At 40.9% G+C, this 20,239-nt stretch overlaps 1 pseudogene; it reads left to right on the forward strand.

The window, feature by feature from the left end:
• Positions 1-8,240: 8,240 nt before the first annotated feature.
• On the forward strand, positions 8,241-19,177 carry LOC100620205 (mas-related G-protein coupled receptor member X2-like; annotated as a pseudogene).
• Positions 19,178-20,239: the final 1,062 nt, after the last annotated feature.

Raw genomic sequence — 20,239 nt, forward strand, 5'->3', positions numbered from 1 at the left:
ACAGAATTCAGGCAGACAGGGCGGGGCCACCAGGAGATGGTGTGACAACACAATAGGCTGCCCTGAGACTTACCACAGGGAGAAGAGCTGACAAATAAATTCTAGATACTCAGGAGACAGTACAGATAGCTATGAAAATAATACCAGCTACTGTTTTCAGCTTTTCCACCCAAGTATATCAATCATTCCTAGAGCACCGTTCAATACTCGGAACGCAGACCAGATCCAAGGCTCTTCTCAGTCCAGCCCTCTGTTGATTCTGTAATCTACATGCAACCCTTGATTCCCAAGTGCTGTAGTGGGACCTGGCAGTAGGTAAGGGCTTCCTCAGCTGGGGCACATGGTGGCAGGAGAGGCAGGAAGACAGAGCCGGTAGCCTATGCACCAGCTAGGATGGCTTGATGTGGTGCCACCAACTTAGACTAGGAGTTCTAATGAGAGTCAGCCCTGTGAGTCCTGTCATTTTATCCACTGTACAGCCTTGACTAAGGATTTTTTGTACATCATGAAAACCAAAGATGGGAGAGGGAAGGATGCCTCACCTTTAAAATAAATTCAATATTTTAAGCCCTTACTTGAACATTTAATTCTAAACATTTTTATACCCTGACATGGATATCTTAAGAGTTGTATAACCAGTTATCAGAAACATTATTTTTCTTTTTCTTTTTTCTTTTTTTTTTTTTTTTGTCTTTTTAGGGCCATACCCGTGGCATGTGGAGGTTCCCAGGCTAGGGGTCCAATTGGAGCTGTAGCTGCTGGCCTACGCCAGAGCCACAGCAGCAACTCCAGATCCAAGCCTTGCCTGTGACCTACACCACAGCTCATGGCAACGCCAGATCCTTAACCCTCTGAGCGAGCCAGGGATTGAACCCGCAACCTCATGTTTCCTAGTCAGATTCATTTCCGCTGTGCCACGATGGGAACTCCATGAAACATTATTTCTTAATTCTACAAGTCATGTTGCATCCCTTTTGAAATGTATTTTGTGTAATACCTTGATATTTAGATAAATATTCCATGTTTTCATCCTGTTGTGCACATAATAATACATGTCAATTTCAGAAGAACAGAAGAGTGACAGATTGAAATGAGCTGCAGGGTTGGGCCATAGTTGTATCTTTAGTTTTATTTACTCTTTTTTTTTTCTTTTCATGGCCATACCTATGCATAAAGTTCCTAGGCCAGAGGATGATGAATCAGAGCTGCAGCTGCTGCCTATGCCATAGCCATGGTAACACTGGATCTGAGCTGTATCTGCAACCTACACTGCAGCTTTCAGCAACACCAGATCCTTAACCCACTGAGCAAGGCCAAGGATTGAACCTTCGTCCTTACAAAGACAACATCGGGTCCTTAACCCACCAAGCCACAATGGAAACTCACATTTATTCATTTTTTAATAGAGATTGGCAAACATAACAAAATTTTAATATGTGAATGTTTGTGGTATGTGAATGTTTAATATGTGAATGTTTGTGGTATGCGAATGTTTATCATATTATTTTCTGGCCTAAGTGCCTAGTTTATAGTCATCTCTAGTACCACCGCCTCCTCACTCTTGAGAACTCCATCTGGAAGATCAATCCAACATATTAACCTCTCGGTTTTCTAAACACCTCCTTCCTTTAACCTTGCCTCCCACTCCATGCTAGTCAACCTGTCCTGGGTCTTGTCATCACCCACAATAGCATCATCTCCAAAATATGTTTCAAGTTTGCATTGCCTTCCCCTCACTTCTTTTTTTTTTTTTAAGTTAAAGTATAGTTGATTTACAACATTGTGTCGGCCCCTCACTTCTGATCTGATTTCAACAAGGAGCCACATGAAAATGAGCTCATTGTTAAGGTACAGAGATGTATCCTACTGGAGTACAAATCAGGGTGAGACGGATGGAAAGTAGACCTTGATGGAAAGTGGTCTTATATCCACCTTCCATCACCTTCTTATATTCACCACACAGGTTATATTTCCTGGGAACCTTCTCTATCTCAATAGACAAATCTCTAATTGTTTCTCTTCAGTGTTTAGTTTTGTTTTGATCTCTTTGCACCTCCTTTCTTTAGTGTAATTTTGTTAGAATGATCTCACTATCAAAAAGAATGTATACATGTATGTGCAACTGGGTCACCATGCTGTACAGTAGAAAAATATATACATAAATAAATGATTAAAAAAACAAAACACAAAAATATATACCTTAAAAAATGAATTATTAAGAAAAGAGAAAGCATGGTTCTTACAGGTATTTTTTAGTTGATGAGCCAATCTTTTAATTTTGGCTGTTCTAACAGAAACTCATTAAAACCGTGAAAAGAGAAATGCTGATTTGCCCTGGAATGGTCTAATAAATGGTGGCTTGGCAGTTTTAGACATAAGGGCTCCTTCCAATTTGTTGCTCTTCCATCCCTAGAGATGTTCCCTCTTCCTAACAGTCTTCAATGGCCTCAATCCTTTTTGCCACTTCAGCATTCCAGCCTGGCAAGAGAGGCCAAAGACAGAAGTAAGTACTTCCTTGTAAGTAGTTATATTAAATTTAAATGAATTAAACTCTCCAATCAAAAGACAGAGACTGGCAGAATGAATGGATTTTTTTAAAAAGTTATCCAATTTCATGCCTATAAAAGAGTGATTTTAGATCCAAAGACACAAATAAGTTGAAAGTAAAAGGATGAAAAAAGATATTCCAGGGGAACATCCAGTTCTAGTTTTGCATATAAGGAACTTGGAAGTTATGTCATCCTAAAAACAAGTAAAAGCTGAACAAACTGAAAAATCAACAACTTTTCAGATCAGTAAGAGGGAGGAAAACACAAGGTAAACTGTTACCCCTCCCCCACCAAGACTGGAGAGACAGGCAAATACAGGAAGTTCTGAATTACTACAACAGAGACTCAGGAATGGAAACCACAAGATCTAGTGCCAGGGTAGGAAAACCTGAACTGTAATTGACAAATTGCTGAAGTCTTTGCATGGAAAAATCGGAGGGGATTTAAAAATCCCAAGGGGACCCAGTCATAAGGGAGCCCCCATTCCTTTGTGAGCTTTACTTCCAGAAGCTTGACTAGGTTCTCACAAAAAATCTCCTAGTGCTTCTGACAGGGTGAGAGGAAAAGGAACCATTCTGAAACACATCCAAGAACTCTGTTCTTCTTTTTTTGTTTGTTTTAATCTTCTTGGGGCTGCCCATAGCACATGGAAGCTCCCAGGCTAGGGCTCAAATCGGAGCTACAGCTGCCAGCCCATGCAACAGCCACAGCGACACTAGATCCGAGCCATGTCTGTAACCTATACCACAGCTCACAGCAACCCCGGATCCTTAACCCACTGAGCAAGGTCAGAGATTGAGCCTGCATGCTCATGGATCCTATTTGGGTTTGTTAACCACTGAGCCATGACAGGAACTCCCCTGAGAACTCTGTTCTTCTTAACAAGGACTGCTCTCAGGAGAAACTATTTAACCAGAGCCTAAATTGCTGGGGTGTTATCAAAACCTAATTGACCTGGGGAAAAGGTAATACCCAACTCCATCCAGCCTCCTGTACCCCCATGAGATAAAAGAAATGCCCAATTCCAGCCCACTGTAGCTATCCAGTTCCAAGGAAAGGCGGATAGTCTGAGAAGCACTTGTGAAGTTCAAAATCTAGAGGCTCAGGCTCACTAAAAAACTGAGACCTAATTGTGAACTATAGACCACTTCTCCTCCTCCCACACCTCACCATCACACTACTAAAAGCCTATTGAAAGCAGTTCATTTTCCACAGTACATGTCTGGCTATCAGATAAATAAATAAATAAATAAATAAATAAATAAATAAATACTGAAGATGGCAGAATAGAAGGACTATGGAGCTCAACTTCTCTCCTAAAAACAACAAAATTCACAACTAAAGACTGAGCACTCTTCACCCAAATGGACTGGAAACCTTAAAAAAGATATCCTACTCCAGAAGAAAAAGAGGAGACACATCAAGAGGTAGGAGGGGCGATTTCGTGATGTAAACAACCCCATATCTCCTGGGTGGGAAGCTCCACAGACTGGAATAGAAACCACAAGATCTAGTGCTTCATAGAGACCCACCTACAGGAGTAAGAGTTCTGAACCACACATCAAACTCTCACGTGTGGGGATCTGGCACTGGGAGAAAGAGCCCCTGGAGCATCTGGCATTGAAGGCCAGTGGGGCTTGTGCGCAAGGGCTCCACGGGACTAGGGGAAACAGAGACCCCATTCTTAAAAGGCGCACATGGACTTTCACGTACACTGAGTCCCAGGACAAAGCAAAGTCTCCAAGGGAATCTGGGTCAAACCTGACTGCAGTTCTTGGAGGACATCCTGGGAAAACAGGGGTGAACGTGGCTTGTTGTGAGGGAAGGACATTGAAAGCAAAGCTCTCAGGAATATTCAGCAGCCATGCCTTTCTCTGGAGGTGGCCATTTTGGGAAAATCTGGCCCCACCCATCAGTCAGCTGCTGAGAAGCCCCAGGGCAAACAACAACCCAGGTGGGATCACAGCCTGGGTAAACAGGTTACCTAAAGACCCCTCAGGCACACAGCTGCTTCTAATCCCATCCAGAAACTAAGCCCCACCCACCAGAGGGATTAGAATTGGCTCCACCTACCAGGGGGCAGGCATCAGCCCCTCCCATCAGGAAGCCTACAGCAAGCCCCCCATACTGACTTCAACCACAGGGGGGCAGACATCAGAATAAGAGAGGCTACAACTCTATTATCTGTAAAAAGGTCACCACACCAAAAACCTATAAAAATGAAAAGATAGAGAACTATAACTCAGATGAGGGAGAAAGGAAAAACCCCAGAAAAACAGCTAAGCAAGGAGGAGATTCTTAGCCTGTAGGAAAAAGACTTTAGACTGTTGATGCTGAAGATGATGCAAGACATTGGAAATAAACTGGAGGCAAAGATGGATAACTTACAGGAAACACTGACCAAAGAGATACAAGATATAAAACTTAAACAAGAAGAGATGTAAAATACAATAACTGAAATAAAAAATTCACTAGAAGCAGCTAACAGCAGAATACAGGAGGAAGAAGAATGAATAAACGAGGTGGAGGACAGATTAGTGGAAATTACGAATGCAGAACAGAAAAGAGAAAAAAGGTTGAAAACAAATGAAGAGAGTCTCAGAGAACTCTGGGACAACGTGAAAGACCTGTACTCTGAAAACTATAAGCCACTGATGAAAAAAATCAAAGATGACACAAATAGATGGAAAGATATACCATGCTCGTGGATTGGAAGAGTTAATATTATCAAAATGACTATACTACCTAAGGCAATCTACAGATTCAATGCAATCCCTATCAAATTACCAAAGACATTTTTCACAGAACTCGAACAAAACATTTTAAAGTTTGTTTGGAAGCACAAAAGACCCAGAATAGCCAAAGACATCCTGAAAAAGAAAAATGGAGCTGGAAGAATCAGGATCCCAGACTTCAGACTATACTACAAAGCAACAGTCATCAAAACCGCATGGTACTGGCACAAAGACAGAAATATAGATCAGTGAAACAGGATAGAAAGCCCAGAATTAAACCCACGCACCTACAGCCAACTCATCTATGACAAAGGAGACAAGAATATACAGTGAAGAAAGGAAAGCTTGTTCAGTAAGTGGTGCTGGGAAAACTGGACAGCCACATGAAAAAGAATGAAATGAGAACACTCCCTAACACCACACACAAAAATAAACTCAAAATGGATTAAAGACCTAGATATAAGACCAGACACTATAAAACTCTTAGAGGAAAACATAGGCCAAACACTCTCTGACATAAACGACAGCAACATCTTCTCAGAGTATTGACAACAAAAACAAACAAACAAACAAAAAACAAATGGGACCTAATCAAACTTCAAAGTTTCTGCACAGCAAAGGAAACCCTAAACAACACAAAAAGACAACCCACAGAATGGGAGAAAATCTTTGCAAGTGAATTGACTGACAAGGGATTAATCTCCAAAATTTATAAACAACTTCTGCAGCTCCATACCAAAAAAACAAACAAGCTCATCAAAAAATGGGCAGAAGATCTAAACAGACTGTTCTCCAAAGACATACAGATGGCCAAGAAACACATGAAAAGATGTTCAGCGTCACTCATTATTAGAGAGATGCAAATCAAAACCATGATGAGGAACCACCTTACACCAGCCACAATGGCCATCATCAAAAAGTCTACAAACAATAAGTGCTGGAGAGGGTGTGGAGAAAAAGGAACCCTAGTACGCTGTTGGTGGGATTGTCAATTGGTGCAACCACTGTGGAAAGCAGTATGGAGATGCCTCAGAACACTAAACATAGAACTACCATTTGATCCAGCAATCCCACTCCTGGGCATCTACCCAGAGAAAACCACGACTCGCAAAGACACATGTACTCCAACGTTCATTGCAGCACTATTTACAATAGCCAAGACATGGAAACAACCTAAATGTCCATCAACAGAGGAGTGGATCCAGAAGATGTGGTACATTTACACCATGGAATATTACTCAGCCATTAAAAAGAACGAAATACCAGCATTTTTTGCAACATGGATGGACCTAGAAACTATCATGCTAAGTGAAGTCAGCCATACAATGAGATGCCAACATCAAATGCTTTCACTGACATGTGGAAGCTGAAAAAAAGGACAGACTGAACTTCTTTGCAGAGCAGATGCTGACTCACAGACATTGAAAAACTTATAGTCTCCAGAGGAGACAGTTTGGGGGGTGGGGGGATGTGCTTGGGCTGTGGGATGGAAATCCTGTGAAATCAAACTGTTATGATCATTATACAACTACAGATGTGATAAATTCATTTGAGTAATAAAAAAAAAGAAACTCAAAAAAAAAAAAGTAAATGAATGGAGAAAAATACACCATGCTAACACAAATTTAAAACACAGACTTCAGGAGTTCCCATTATGGCTCAGCAGTAATGAGCCCAACTAGGATCCATGAAGACACGAGTTCGATCCCTGACCTTGTGTAGTGGGTAAGGATCCAGTGTTGCTGTGAGCTGTGGTGTAGGTCACAGACGTGGCTCAAATCTGGCATTGCTGTGGCTGTGGCTGAGGCTGGTGGCTACAACTCTGATACAATCCCTAGCCTGGGAAGTTCCATGTGTCACAGGTGTGGCCCTAAAAAGACAAAATAATAATTACAATAAAATTAAAAGAAGATTTGAAAGTAAGGAACGTTTCAGTGATAAAGCAAGGCATTACATAATCATAAAGGAGGAATTCTAAAAAGAGATAATAACACTTAATAGCCACATGCCTGAAAACAGCATCTAACTACATAGGACAAAAACTGATAGAACTTCAATTATAAATAGAGGAATCCTTTAAGCCATTTTGAGTTTATTTTTGTGCATGGTGTGAGGGTGTGTTCTAGTTTCATTGCTTTGCATGCTGCTGCCCAGGTTTCCCAGCAATGCTTGCTGAATAGACTTTCTTTTTCCCATTTTATGTTCTTGCCTCCCTTGTCAAAGATTAATTGACCAGAGGTGTCAGGGTTTATTTCCGGGTTCTCTATTCTGTTCCATTGGTCTGTCTGTCTGTTTTGATACCAGTACCACGCTGTTTTGATGACTGTGGCTTTGCAGTATTTCTTGAAGTCTGGGAGCGTTATGCCTCCTGCTTGGTTTTTGTTTCTCAGGATTGCTTTGGCGATTCTGGGTCTTTTGTTGTTCCATATAAATTTTTGGATTGTTTGTTGTAGTTCTGTGAAAAATGTCATGGGTAATTTGACAGGGACTGCATTGAATCTGTAGATTGTTTTGGGTAGTATGGCCATTTTTACAATACTGATTTTTCCAATCCATGAACATGGACTATCTTTCCATTTCTTTACAGACTTAAATACACGACAGGACACCATCAAACTCCTAGAAGAAAACATAGGTAAAACACTCTCTGACATCAACATCATGAATATTTTCTCAGGTCAGTCTCCCAAAACAATAGAAATTAGAGCAAAAATAAACCCATGGAACCTAATCAAACTGAAAAGTTTTTGCACAGCAAAGGAAACCAAAAAGAAAACAAAAAGACAACTTTCAGAATGGGAGAAAATAGTTTCAAATGATGCAACTGACAAGGGCTTAATCTCTAGAATATAAAAGCAACTTACACAGCAAAAAAGCCAATCAATCAATGGAAAAATAGGCAAAAGACCTGAATAGACATTTCTCCAAGGAAGATATACAGATAGCCAGCAAACACATGAAAAAATGCTCAACATCGCTGATTATAAGAGAAATGCAAATCAAAACTACCATGAGATACCACCTCACCCCAGTCAGAATGGCCATCATTAATAAATCCACAAATAACAAGTGCTGAAGGGGTTGTGGAGAAAAGGGAACCCTCCTGCACTGCTGGTGAGAATGTAAACTGGTACAGCCACTATGGAGAACAGTTTGGAGATACCTTAGAAACCTATACATAGAACTTCCATATGACCCTGCAATCCCACTCTTGGGCATATATCCGGACAAAACTCTATTTAAAAGAGACACATGCACCCGCATGTTCATTGCAGCACTATTCACAATAGCCAGGACAAGGAAACAACCCAAATGTCCATCAACAGAGGATTGGATTCGGAAGAGTGGTATATATACACAATGGAATACTACTCAGCCATAAAAAAGAATGACATAATGCCATTTGCAGCAACATGGAAGGAACTAGAGAATCTCATACTGAGTGAAATGAGCCAGAAAGACAAAGACAAATACCATATGATATCACTTATAACTGAAATCTAATATCCAGCACAAATGAACATCTCCTCAGAAAAGAAAATCATGGACTTGGAGAAAAGACTTGTGGCTGCCTGATGGGAGGGGGAGGGTGTGGGAGGGATCGGGAGCTTGGGCTTATCAGACACAACTTAGAATAGATTTACAAGCAGATCCTGCTGAATAGCATTGAAAACTTTGTCTAGATACTCATGTTGCAACAGAACAAAGGGTGGGGAAAAAATGTAATTGTAATGTATACATGTAAGGATAACTTGATCCCCTTGCTGTACAGTGGGAAAATTAAAAAAAAAATAGAGGAATCCACTGCTGCAGTTGGAGACTTCCACATCCTTCTATCAGCAATGTAAAGATTCAGTGGGCAGAAAATCTGTAAGGATATGGTAGAATTCAACAATATCATAAATATACTGGCTATCAGGGACATCTATAGACCACTTCATCCAACAACAGCAGAATACACATTCTTTTTATGCTCACGTGGAACATTAATCAAGAAAGGCCATATACTGAGCTATAAAACACACCTTAACAAATTTAAAAGAATAGAAATATTTCCCTGTCTGCTCTCAGACTGCAAAGGAATTGAGCTAAAAATCAGTAAGAGAAAGATAACTGGAAAATTCCAAAATACAGAGAGATGAAACAACACACTTATAAATAACACAGAGGCTAAAGAAGAAAACACAAGATAAATTTTAAAACATTTTCAACCAAGTTAAAGTGAAAACACAACTTATCAAAATTTGTGGGATTCAGTGAAAGCAGCACTTACTTAAAGGGAAACTGATAATGCTGAATGTATATATTAGAAAAGAAAAAAAAGAGCAAATTAAACACAAAGTAAGCAGAAGAAAGGGCATAATAAAAATTAAAGCAGATATCAATGACAGAATAAATAGAGAAAATCAACAAAACAAAAAGCTGTTTCTCAGACTCAGTGACGTAGAGAACAGACCCATGGGGGTGGGGAGGGGTGAAGGAGGGATGGATCCAGAGTTTGGGATTAGCAGATGTAAACTATTATAAATAGAATGGGTAAACAACAAGGTCCCACTGTATAACACAGGGAACTATATTTAATATCCTATAATAAACCATAACAGAAAAGAATATGAAAAAGAATACATATATATAAATGCATGTGTATATATACATAAAAAACTGAATCACTTTGCTATACAGCAGATATTAACACAAGATTGTTCAATCAACTATACTTCGATAAAATAATTTTAAAAATTGTTTCATTGGAAAGATCCACAAAATTGATAAGTCCCTAGCCAAGTTAACTAGAAAAAAAGAGAGGACACAAATTACTAATATCAGAAACAAAGGAGAAGGCATCACTACAGATCCCATGGACATTAAAAGGACAATAAAGGAATACTATACAACTTTATGCCCACAAATCTGATAACCTACATGAAGTGGATTAATTCCCTTGAAAAACACAATCTGCCAAAACTCACGCAAGAAGAAATAGACAATATGAATAGACTTATAAATATACATATAATAAAAGAAATTGAATCAATAATTAATAACCTTTCAAAACAGAAAGTTCCAGACCCCAATGAGTTCACTGGTGAATTCTACCAAACATTTAATGAAAAAATTATACCAATTCTTTACAATCTTATTCAGAGTATAGAAGAGCTACCTCCTAATTAGTTCTATGAAGCAGCACTGCTCTAATACCAAAACCAGAAAAAAATATTACCAGAAAACTATAGGCCACCATCTTTCATAAACATAGATGCAAAAACCCTCAACAAAATGTTAGCAAATAGAATCCAAAAAAGACCTTAAAAATTATACACCATGACCAAATGGAATTTATTCCAGATATGCAAAGCTGGCTCAACATTGGAAAAATCAATTAATGTACTCCATAACATCAACAGAGTAAAAACGAAAAATCACAGGACCATTTCCATAGTTGCAGAAAAAGCATTTGATGAAATCCAACACTCACTCATGATTAAAAAACAAAAACTCTCAGTAAACTAGAAACAGAGGGGAACTTTCTCAACTTGATAAGGATTATCTACAAAAATTCTACAGCTCACAGTATACTTGAAACTTCCCACAAAAAAACTTGAAACTGTCTCACAAAAATCAGGTACAAGACAAGGATGTCCCCTCTCAACATCCCTTTTCAACAGATGTTGTTATTAATGCAATTAGGTAAGACAAGAAAATAACAGGTATACAAATCCAGAAGGAAGACATAAAACTGTCTTTGTTTACAGATAATATGAATATCCATGTAGAAAATCTAAAAAAATTACACACACACACACACACACACATAAAAGCTCCTGGAACTTATAAGCAATTATAGCAAGGTTGCAGGATATGAAGTTAATATACAAATGCCAATTGCTTTCCTATTACCAACAATAAACAACTGGAATTTAAAAATAAAAACACATTATTTACATTAACATCCCCCAAAATGAAATACTTAGGTATAAATCTAACAAAATATGTACAAGATCTACGTAAGAAAACTATAAAACTCTGATGAATGAAATCAGAGAACTAAAGAAGTAGATAGATACTCTAGGTTCATGACTCAAAATTAATGTCAGTTCTCCCCAAGTTTACCTACAGATTCATCAGCTATTTCCATAACATGGTTTAATACTTAGAACTCAGGTACCCTGACTCCAGATCTAGTGCTTTCCCAGTCCAGAACTCTGCTGATTCTATATATCCTACATGCACCCTTTGATTTCCATTGTTGTGGTAGGGTTTAGCTGTAGCTGAGGGCTTCCTCAGCTGGGGTACAGGGTGGCAGAGGAGGCAGGAAGACAGTGCTGGTAGCCTATGCACTTGACAGGGTGCTTTGATGTGATGCCACAAACTTAGACTGAGGGTTCTTAGGAGAGTTAGCCCTCTATCAGTGAGTTGTGATTTCATCAGTTGCACAGCTTTGGCTAAAAATGTCCATCATGAGGAGCCCTGTAGAGAAATTTCATGTAGTGTTTAAACCAAAGACTGTTGGGCTTCATCTGGGCAACTGATTATTTTTATGTCATTGCCATTCCTCTTCATGTTGGCTGCAAGGTAACATAGAGCTGGATGCTTAAGCTCAGTCCCTACAGCCTACAACAAATTCACTCAGCCCCAACATTCCTCTATTATAGCACTTACAATACTATACTATAATGATTCATTTGTATGGCTCCATCTTACTGAAGAGCACACTGTGAGGTCTTTAGGGAAAAAAAAAAAAAACTGCAAGTCTTTGAATCCACTGTGTGTGGGTCTGCACCTGCAATTTAGAAGATGCTCAGCAACTATTGTTCTCAAGAAGCTCCTGCCTGAAACCCAGGGTTGTCCAGCATCTTGAAAAGTCTTGCTCAGTCACCAGGTCTCAAGGCAGCTCCTTCAGGTACCTCCTGCTCAAGAGGACAGGGTCCTCTGGAGTTCGTCAACAGGAGGAAGGCACCTCCCTTTCACTGCAGGTCTGCTTTCTGTCTCTGGGGAGAAGAACATGAAGGAAAGGGTTTGTTCATGAGCTGCCTTCTTTCCAAAGCCAGTGATGAGTTTTCCTTCTAGCTTCACCTTGGGGTGGACCATGCATGATATTCAGGAGTTTTCTTCAGGACAAGAGAAATATGAAAGTTCCCCATGGCACCTTTCGGGAGCTGTCATCCACAACTGTTTATTTATGTATGAATTCAATGAATATTACCTACTTGATAAAGCACTATGCTATTTCTAAATAGAGAAAACACCTTTAACATAAATCTCTGCTTAATAGCCTGTTTAACCAAGCTTGTCCATTCCATCCAGAAAATATATATGGATTGATGTCCAGGAAACACTGAGCCCCCAGAACCATTCACTGATTATCTAGTACACCTGGACACTACAGCACTGAGTCATCTGCTTCACTGGAGCCAAGGGGACTAAGCCAACCCTCTTTATACCAGTTACCTGAAGCTATATTTGGCCACCACCTGGAATTCAACAAGGTTGCTTAGTACTCCTTTTGTATGATGGTAAGGTATGTATTAGGCACCAATATTGTCAATGCACCAATGCTGGCAGTTGGATTTGTAGATGTAATTGCCTAATATCAAAACACAATGTAAATCAATGAAATATGAATATGGAGACAGAACTGTGTTTTAATGAAAATGAATATGAATGCTTAAAAGGGCAATAAAAGATAATCTTGAGATTATTGTCATTTAATTAAGTAGGAGCCTGACAAACATACAAGACTGAAATATTTAGCAATATTGAAAAATATCATCAAGGAGAATCCTATACAAATGATGTAAGAATCTCTGATAAATCCAAACTGTAGATTATAGACAATGCTGAATGGATGTGCTTTCTGCAAGAAAGAGGAGAACTACATTTTATAATCTATAGTCAAAGGAAAGTCCTTATACCGCCTTTATTTGGGTGAATGAATTCTGGGTTAAAATAAAATATTTATTTTACAAATGTATCCATTTTTATAATTCCCTTTAACAGATCATTGCAATTAACATATCTACTTCTACTCTTGAACATATCATTAAGCAGCCTTAATATATCATAGAAGAGTCACTCAGTCATTCTTCTGTTATTTCTATAAATAATAACTGAACATCTTCAATGTTCTAGCCCCTGTGCCAGGCACTGGAGATTCAAAGACAACATATTTATCTTCAAGGAACTCACAGTCTGGAAGGAAGGAGCCTAGTGCAGGACAGATTGCCACACAATGTGATCCATGCTATTCTAGAGTTATTTGGGAGTCAAGAGTGATCAAAGGAGGGGTCATTTAAAAATTCTAAGTTGCTTCCATCCTGATGAAGAATATCATGTAAGGATAACTTGATCCCCTTGCTGTACAGTGGGAAAATAAAATAAATAAATAAATAAATAAATAAATAAAATCCACTGGGAAAAAAAAAAAAAAGAAGAATATCACACCCAACTGCCCAGGTAAAGCCTGGTGATATGAATCCAGGTGGTTCCAATGATGAACAACATCCTCAGCAAAAGGTTCACAATTGATTAAATCACTAAACTCACTTTGCTGAACCTTCTAACAGCCTTCGGTCCACACTCTGACATCACACCAATGCACAATTCATTAAAATATTTTTCAAGTAGAAGACCACAGGCATTGAACCTCTACTTATTTCCACTACCCTAGGTTCCAGCAGAGGAAGTCCTTGCCTCTACCCAAGCCCATCTCTGCATCCACATATCCTGAGATATGCAGGAACATAGAACTTGCAAGTGCTAGACTGGAAAGAGCACTGGACCTGGAGTTAGGGAACCTAGATTTTCATGTAAATCCATGAGCAGCTTGGGTCACAAGCCCATCCTAGGCAACCCAAGTATATAGTGAGGGATTGCACCAGTCTGAGTTTTATGCCATTTATGGTTGGGTACCTGTCTTCAGAATAAGGCAGTATGATTTGACTTCACCATGGACATGACTGAAGGTAACTTCCGTTAAAAAGTCAGGCACACACTAATATATATAAAACAGAAAATTAACAAGGACCTATTGTCCAGCACAGGGACGTCTACTCAATGTTCTGTAATCATCTCCATGGGAACAAAGAATAGATATATGTATATACATAACTGAATCACTTTGCTATAAACCTGAAGCTAAAATGACATTGTAAGTCAACTATATACCACCGTAAAAAAAATTTCTTTAAAGAAAAAAGGATCACAAGGCAGGAGTGCTCTGAGCAATGAGCAATGTCTCTTGTGACCTTGAAGTCATAGAGGTTGGCATAAGTTTTGCAAAATTAGTTGGCGTCGATTCAACACTATTGTCAAGTTCAGAGACACCCATCAAGGTCACCCCAGGAGGACAGGACAAAAAAGGTCAGGGTCCTCTGACCCTCCTCCCTGGAATATGTCCAACCCTCCAGGGTCAGAAACCATAGCTAGAAACAACAGGAAGGTGGAACAAGGAGAAAGAGGAGGAAGGAAAGAGAGAAGCAGCAGAAATGCACACCCCCTCTGCTGCAGTCTTTTTTGCCTACAAAGGCCAAATTGGGAGCAAAGAAGTGGTTCATTGTTAAATTTGATGCTTTATTCCTCATATAAAAATTCAACTCTAAAATGTTTAATAACTTTGATATGGATGTTGGTTTAACAGTTGACAGCCGGAAAGCAGAAACTTTGCACCACTCAGCCATTCTAAGAGTTGACAGTCACCAGAAGTTTCCTACTTAAATTCTGCATGTCATCTTGTACCGCCTTAGGAATGTAGTATCTATAGTATATTTCTATTTAGAGCAAAAGTTCTATTTTTTTTTCTTTTAGGGCCACACCTATCGCATATGGAAGTTTTCAGGCTAGGGGTCAAATCCGAGCTACAGCAGCTGGCCTACGCCACAGCCACAGCCAAGATAGATCCAAGCCATGTCTGCAACCTACACCACAGCTCACAGACAACACTGGACCCTTAACCCACTGAGCGAGGCCAAGGATCAAACCTGCATCTTCATAGATACTAGTCACTGTACCACAAAGGGAACTCCCCCAAAGTTCTATTTTAACATCCTGTTATACATGTGAGAGAATAATGCATGTCATTTTCAGAAGTTTTAAAGAGATCATGAGAGAAGAGATGCAGGTTTGGGCCTCTAGTTTTACCTGTAACATTTTATTTATTCGTTTTTTTCAGGAGAGATGAGAAATAAATATGAAAAATTTTAATATATGCTTGGATATGTAAATATTTATCATAGTATCTCCTGGCTATACACTTGGTTTACAGACTTCCCTCCAGCACAACCCTGTCCTCATTCTGTGTCTTTGGTATCCACGTAAGTTGTCAATCCAACAAACTAACCTTTCAGTTTTTTAAACTTTTCATTCTGCACTAATTATAGACTAATAAGGAGCTGCAAAAATAGTACCCATCACCCATCACTGAGCCTCTGCCAATGGTGACATCCTTCATAAATAAAGTACATAAGCAAAACCAAGAAATTGACCATGGTATGAGAGAATTATCTATACTACAGTTCTCATTCAGATTTCACCTGCTTTGGCATATACTCATTTTTATGCCATTATGTATAATTCTAGGAATTTTATCACCTATATTGTATAACAACCACCACATTCAAGATATGAAATGTTTACTCACCACAAAAGGACCTCCTTCAGCTATTTATTGATAGTCACACCCACCTCGTCCCCCTTGCCAAGCCCCTAGAAACCAATGATTTGTCATTTCAAAAATGTTCTATGAATGGAATGATACAAGATCCAGCCTTTTGAGTCATTGAGCTTAATGTCCTTAAGATCCACCCAAGTAGTTGTATGTACCAACAGCTTGCTTTTTACTTTTTAATTGCTATATAGTATTCCATGGTATACTTGGTTTCAATATTCAACCCCTGATTGGGGTTTTTTTTCTGTTATTTCTTCTAATTGCTTATTTTTGCAGCCAAAATCAGCTGATTTTTCACATAATAACGTGTGGCTCATCCACCTGTCCCAGTGCTCTCCTTGTCTGTGTGTATGCAGGACTCTCATCCCACACCTGCCATTCTCTCTTACACCTGCTCGACTTAGTCCTTCAGGCCACTCTTCCAATGCAACCCCCTTGACGAGAATGGCGAGGACTCCCAGCTGCTGATCCAAAGGCCAGTTTCTGACTACTCAGCTGCTACTGACATACTTACTAACCAATAATTCCATCACTTAGGATTCCCTGGACTCATCCTGCCCAGAAACTCACTCAGCAAAGCAAACTCTCTGAACGATCCTCCAGGAGAGAAAGCTGTAGGTTTATGCTGCACACACCCAGCCCCCACTTTACAACCCTCCCCCCTAGACATTCTCCAACTTCAAATTCCTCTTTCCAGTGGCACTCAGACCTCACCCTCACTTACTCTTCCTCCCTGCCTGCAGCTCAGTTCCAAATCCTACCCCCAGATAGTGCATCAAAATGATTCTAGGAGCTCAGCAAAGCCACGTGGCATCCTCACTTCAGAGGCACCTCAGTGGTCAGCGTAAGTTATTTGGGCACAAACACATCCTTCTCCCAAATACACACACAGCTCTCCACAAAAAGAATCAAAATTAATGAGATTTCCTGGAGCTCCCGTCGTGGCGCAGTGGTTAACGAATCCGACTAGGAACCATGAGGTTGCGGGTTCGGTCCCTGCCCTTGCTCAGTGGGTTAACGATCCGGCGTTGCCATGAGCTGTGGTGTAGGTTGCAGACGCGGCTCGGATCCCACGTTGCTGTGGCTCCATATGCCGCAGGAGCAGCCCAAGAAATAGCAAAAAAAAAAAGACAAAAAAAAATTAATGAGATTTCCTTCACCTTCTTACACATGTGTGTCCTAATGCCTTTAACTGTGTTCTTTCAACCTTTTTTTTTTTTTTTTTTTTTTTTGGTCTTTTTCTAGAGCTGCACCTGAGGCATATGGAGGTTCCCAGGCTAGGGGTCAAATCGGAGCTGTAGCCACCGGCCTACACCACAGCCACAGCAAGGCCAGATCCGAGCTGCATCTTCGACCTATACCACAGCTCACAGCAACACCAGATCCTTAACCCACTGAGCAAGGCCAGGGATCGAACCCGCAACCTCATGGTTCCTAGTCCGATTCATTAACCACTGAGCCATGACGGGAACTCCTTTAACGTTTACTCCAAATCTTCCACTTTGGCCCCTATTCATTCATTCATTCATACACTGGGTGAATATTTATCGAGAACACACCATGTGTCACACACGGAGCTCAGCACCAGGGATGCGAAAAGTGTGCATCTTCACAGAGCTGACACACTGAGCCATGTCTAGCCCACCTGGCCTGGCCGCCCTCACACCTATCCTAGCAAGAGATCACATTCCTCTCACGTCCCTAAGGCCTGGTCTTCTCTCCCCTCAGTGGGTAGGCCACACTCAGTCATGAGGGTGGCCCGGGGTCATCTCTGTGTCTTCCTGACTTCATGCACCTGACAGGAAATTGCTGGCCCAGGACAGAAGTAATGCTCTGACCCATAGCTCTCTCCTGACTCTCAGATTCCATCCCAGACATGTACCTTCCTTCTCCAGGAAATTCTAGGGACAGGACACAACCTCTGGACTGTGAGTTCTGGTGGAGGGGGGCGGACTACAGAACACCCCCATGTCAGTAGAGGGTCTGTGTTGCAATAGAGAGTCCATGTTATCTGAGTCAGAGAGAACTGAGTTTGAATCCAGGTTCTAGGTCTCCAGGGCCATATGGACTTCTATAAGTATCTTAATCTCTACAAGCTTCCAGTTCCCTCCTCTGTAACATGGGGACAGTACTTCCCACGTAGCAAGGTGGCTGTGAACATCTGGGATCACACAGCAGGGTCTCATGTCTAGCCCATGTTCCCAGGGCCACCAGGGGAGGGTTTCTGAGCTTGGATCCAACTACCCCAGCCTGGGGTTTGGATCAAATTCTTACGAATGAATGGAAGTGACCATGCCTTTCCTAAATGTGATGTGAATACACTTACCTGCCCTTGCTGGTAGGTATCATCTCCCTGGGAGGCCTGGCAGGAAATGCCATTGTGCTGTGGCTCCTGGGCTTCTGCCTATGCAAGAATGCCTTCTCCATGTACATCCTCAACCTGGCAGCAGCCAACTTCCTCTCCCTCTGCTTCCACACTATAGGTTCCCTGGTGGAGCCCATCATTTCCCGCTACTCCATCTTCATCTCCATCCCCATCTTTCTCAACCTTGTGTCCATCTTTGCCTACCTCTCAGGCCTGAGCTTTCTCAGCACCATTAACCCCAAGTGCTACCTGCGCATCCTGTGCCCCATCTGGTATGCTGCTGCCCAAGACAAAAGTCAGCTGTCATGCGTGCCCTGCTCTGGGTCCTGTCTCTGCTGATGAGCTTCCTGGAAGGGAATTACTGTGGCCTCCTGCTTAGGGATGTTGACTGTGATTGGTGCCCAATATTTGATTTCATCAATGGGCTGGGTGGCTGCTTTTCTTATTAGTGGGTCTTGCTAGGTCCAGCCAGGCTCTGCTGGCCAGGATCCTCTGGAAGTCTCAGCAATTGCAGCTGACCAGGCTCTACATGGTCATCCTTGCTGGTCTTCCTCTTCTGTGGCCTGCCCTTTGGCATACAAAGATTTCTGCTGCACTGGCTTCAAGAGGATTCCCATATGTTATTCTATTATTTTAGGATAGGGTTGGTCCTGTCTACTGTTAACAGCAGTGCCAACCCCATCTCATTTGCTTTTCAGTTGGCTCCTTTAGGCATCAGAGGCAGCAGCAGCTGACCCTAAAGTTGGTTCTCCAGAGGGCTCTGGAGAATATAAGTGAGATGAAGAAAAGAGGAAAAAGCCTTCAGGAAACCAGGAAGGTTTCAGAAGTAGTTTCATGTGGTGATTCTGTATTAACCAGGATTTAGTTAAGTAAGTAGTGCTTACAGAAGATTCTCTACATAATTGTGTAAAAAATGTGTGTGTGTGTATGGCTACACAATTGTAAGTTCTGGTTAAACTGTCTCTGTAAAGCTGTTGTCTATTTATCTGATGCTAGAGCTTGAAGCCTGCAATACAGTCTATACGCCAGCAGCATGAGCTAAAACCCATGAGAATCAACCAGAACTCATGTCAGTCCTCTCAGCACCTGCAATTTTTTTTTTTTTTTTTTTTTTTTTTTTAGAGTCACAGGTATAGCATATGGAAGTTCCCAGGCTAGGGGTTGAATCAGAGCTACAGCTGCCAGCCCATGCCACAGCCACAGCAATGCGGGATCCAAGCCACACCTGCAGCCTACACCACACTTCACAGCAATGTCAGATCCTTTAACCCACTGAGCAAGGCCAGGTATCGAACCCACATCTTCATGGATACTAGTCAGATTTGTTTCTACTGCTCCACCATGGGAACTCCCAGCACCTGCAATTTTGATGATGATGTACAAGATAAGTTGACTCCTTCATCATGGAGCTAACCACACACCTGGTCCAGGAGCCAGAGAAGCAGAAGGAGTATCCAAGAGAAGGTGGAACAGCTGCAGACCCAGCCGCTGCCTCATACAAATGAGATGAGCCAACATAGAAGCAACAATGCTCATGAACATCCTGGTGCCCCAGCATCAACTGTCCACAGATAAAACCGATATGGCAGCTGCTTCCTCTCCAACCACTAAATCTTGTGCAAACTGTCTCTTGATGTACATCCTAACAAGAAACATCATGGAAGAGAGTTCTGGGAAATGTAGTTCAGCTTAGCCAAGCAGACATTTTCAAACCCACCACAACCTACCCCTTGTTACATTGGCATTCATAACCACCTCCCTAAACCATAGTTAATTCCAAATAAAGATAATAAAGCAAAGACAAGCTTCTTCCTAACATGATATACCTACACAATACCTGAAATATACTAACGTTTTCCCTAAAATAAGATACATCTTTTCATGTGCTATTGACCATGTATTTCTCTTTTTTGGAGTGTCTTTTCTA

This window comes from Sus scrofa, chromosome 2, assembly GCF_054392235.1.
Source record: "Sus scrofa isolate SSC_HxYL_T2T_F1_AM1 chromosome 2, Sscrofa_HxYL_maternal_Yorkshire_Landrace_v2.0, whole genome shotgun sequence".
Lineage (NCBI taxonomy): Eukaryota > Metazoa > Chordata > Mammalia > Artiodactyla > Suidae > Sus > Sus scrofa.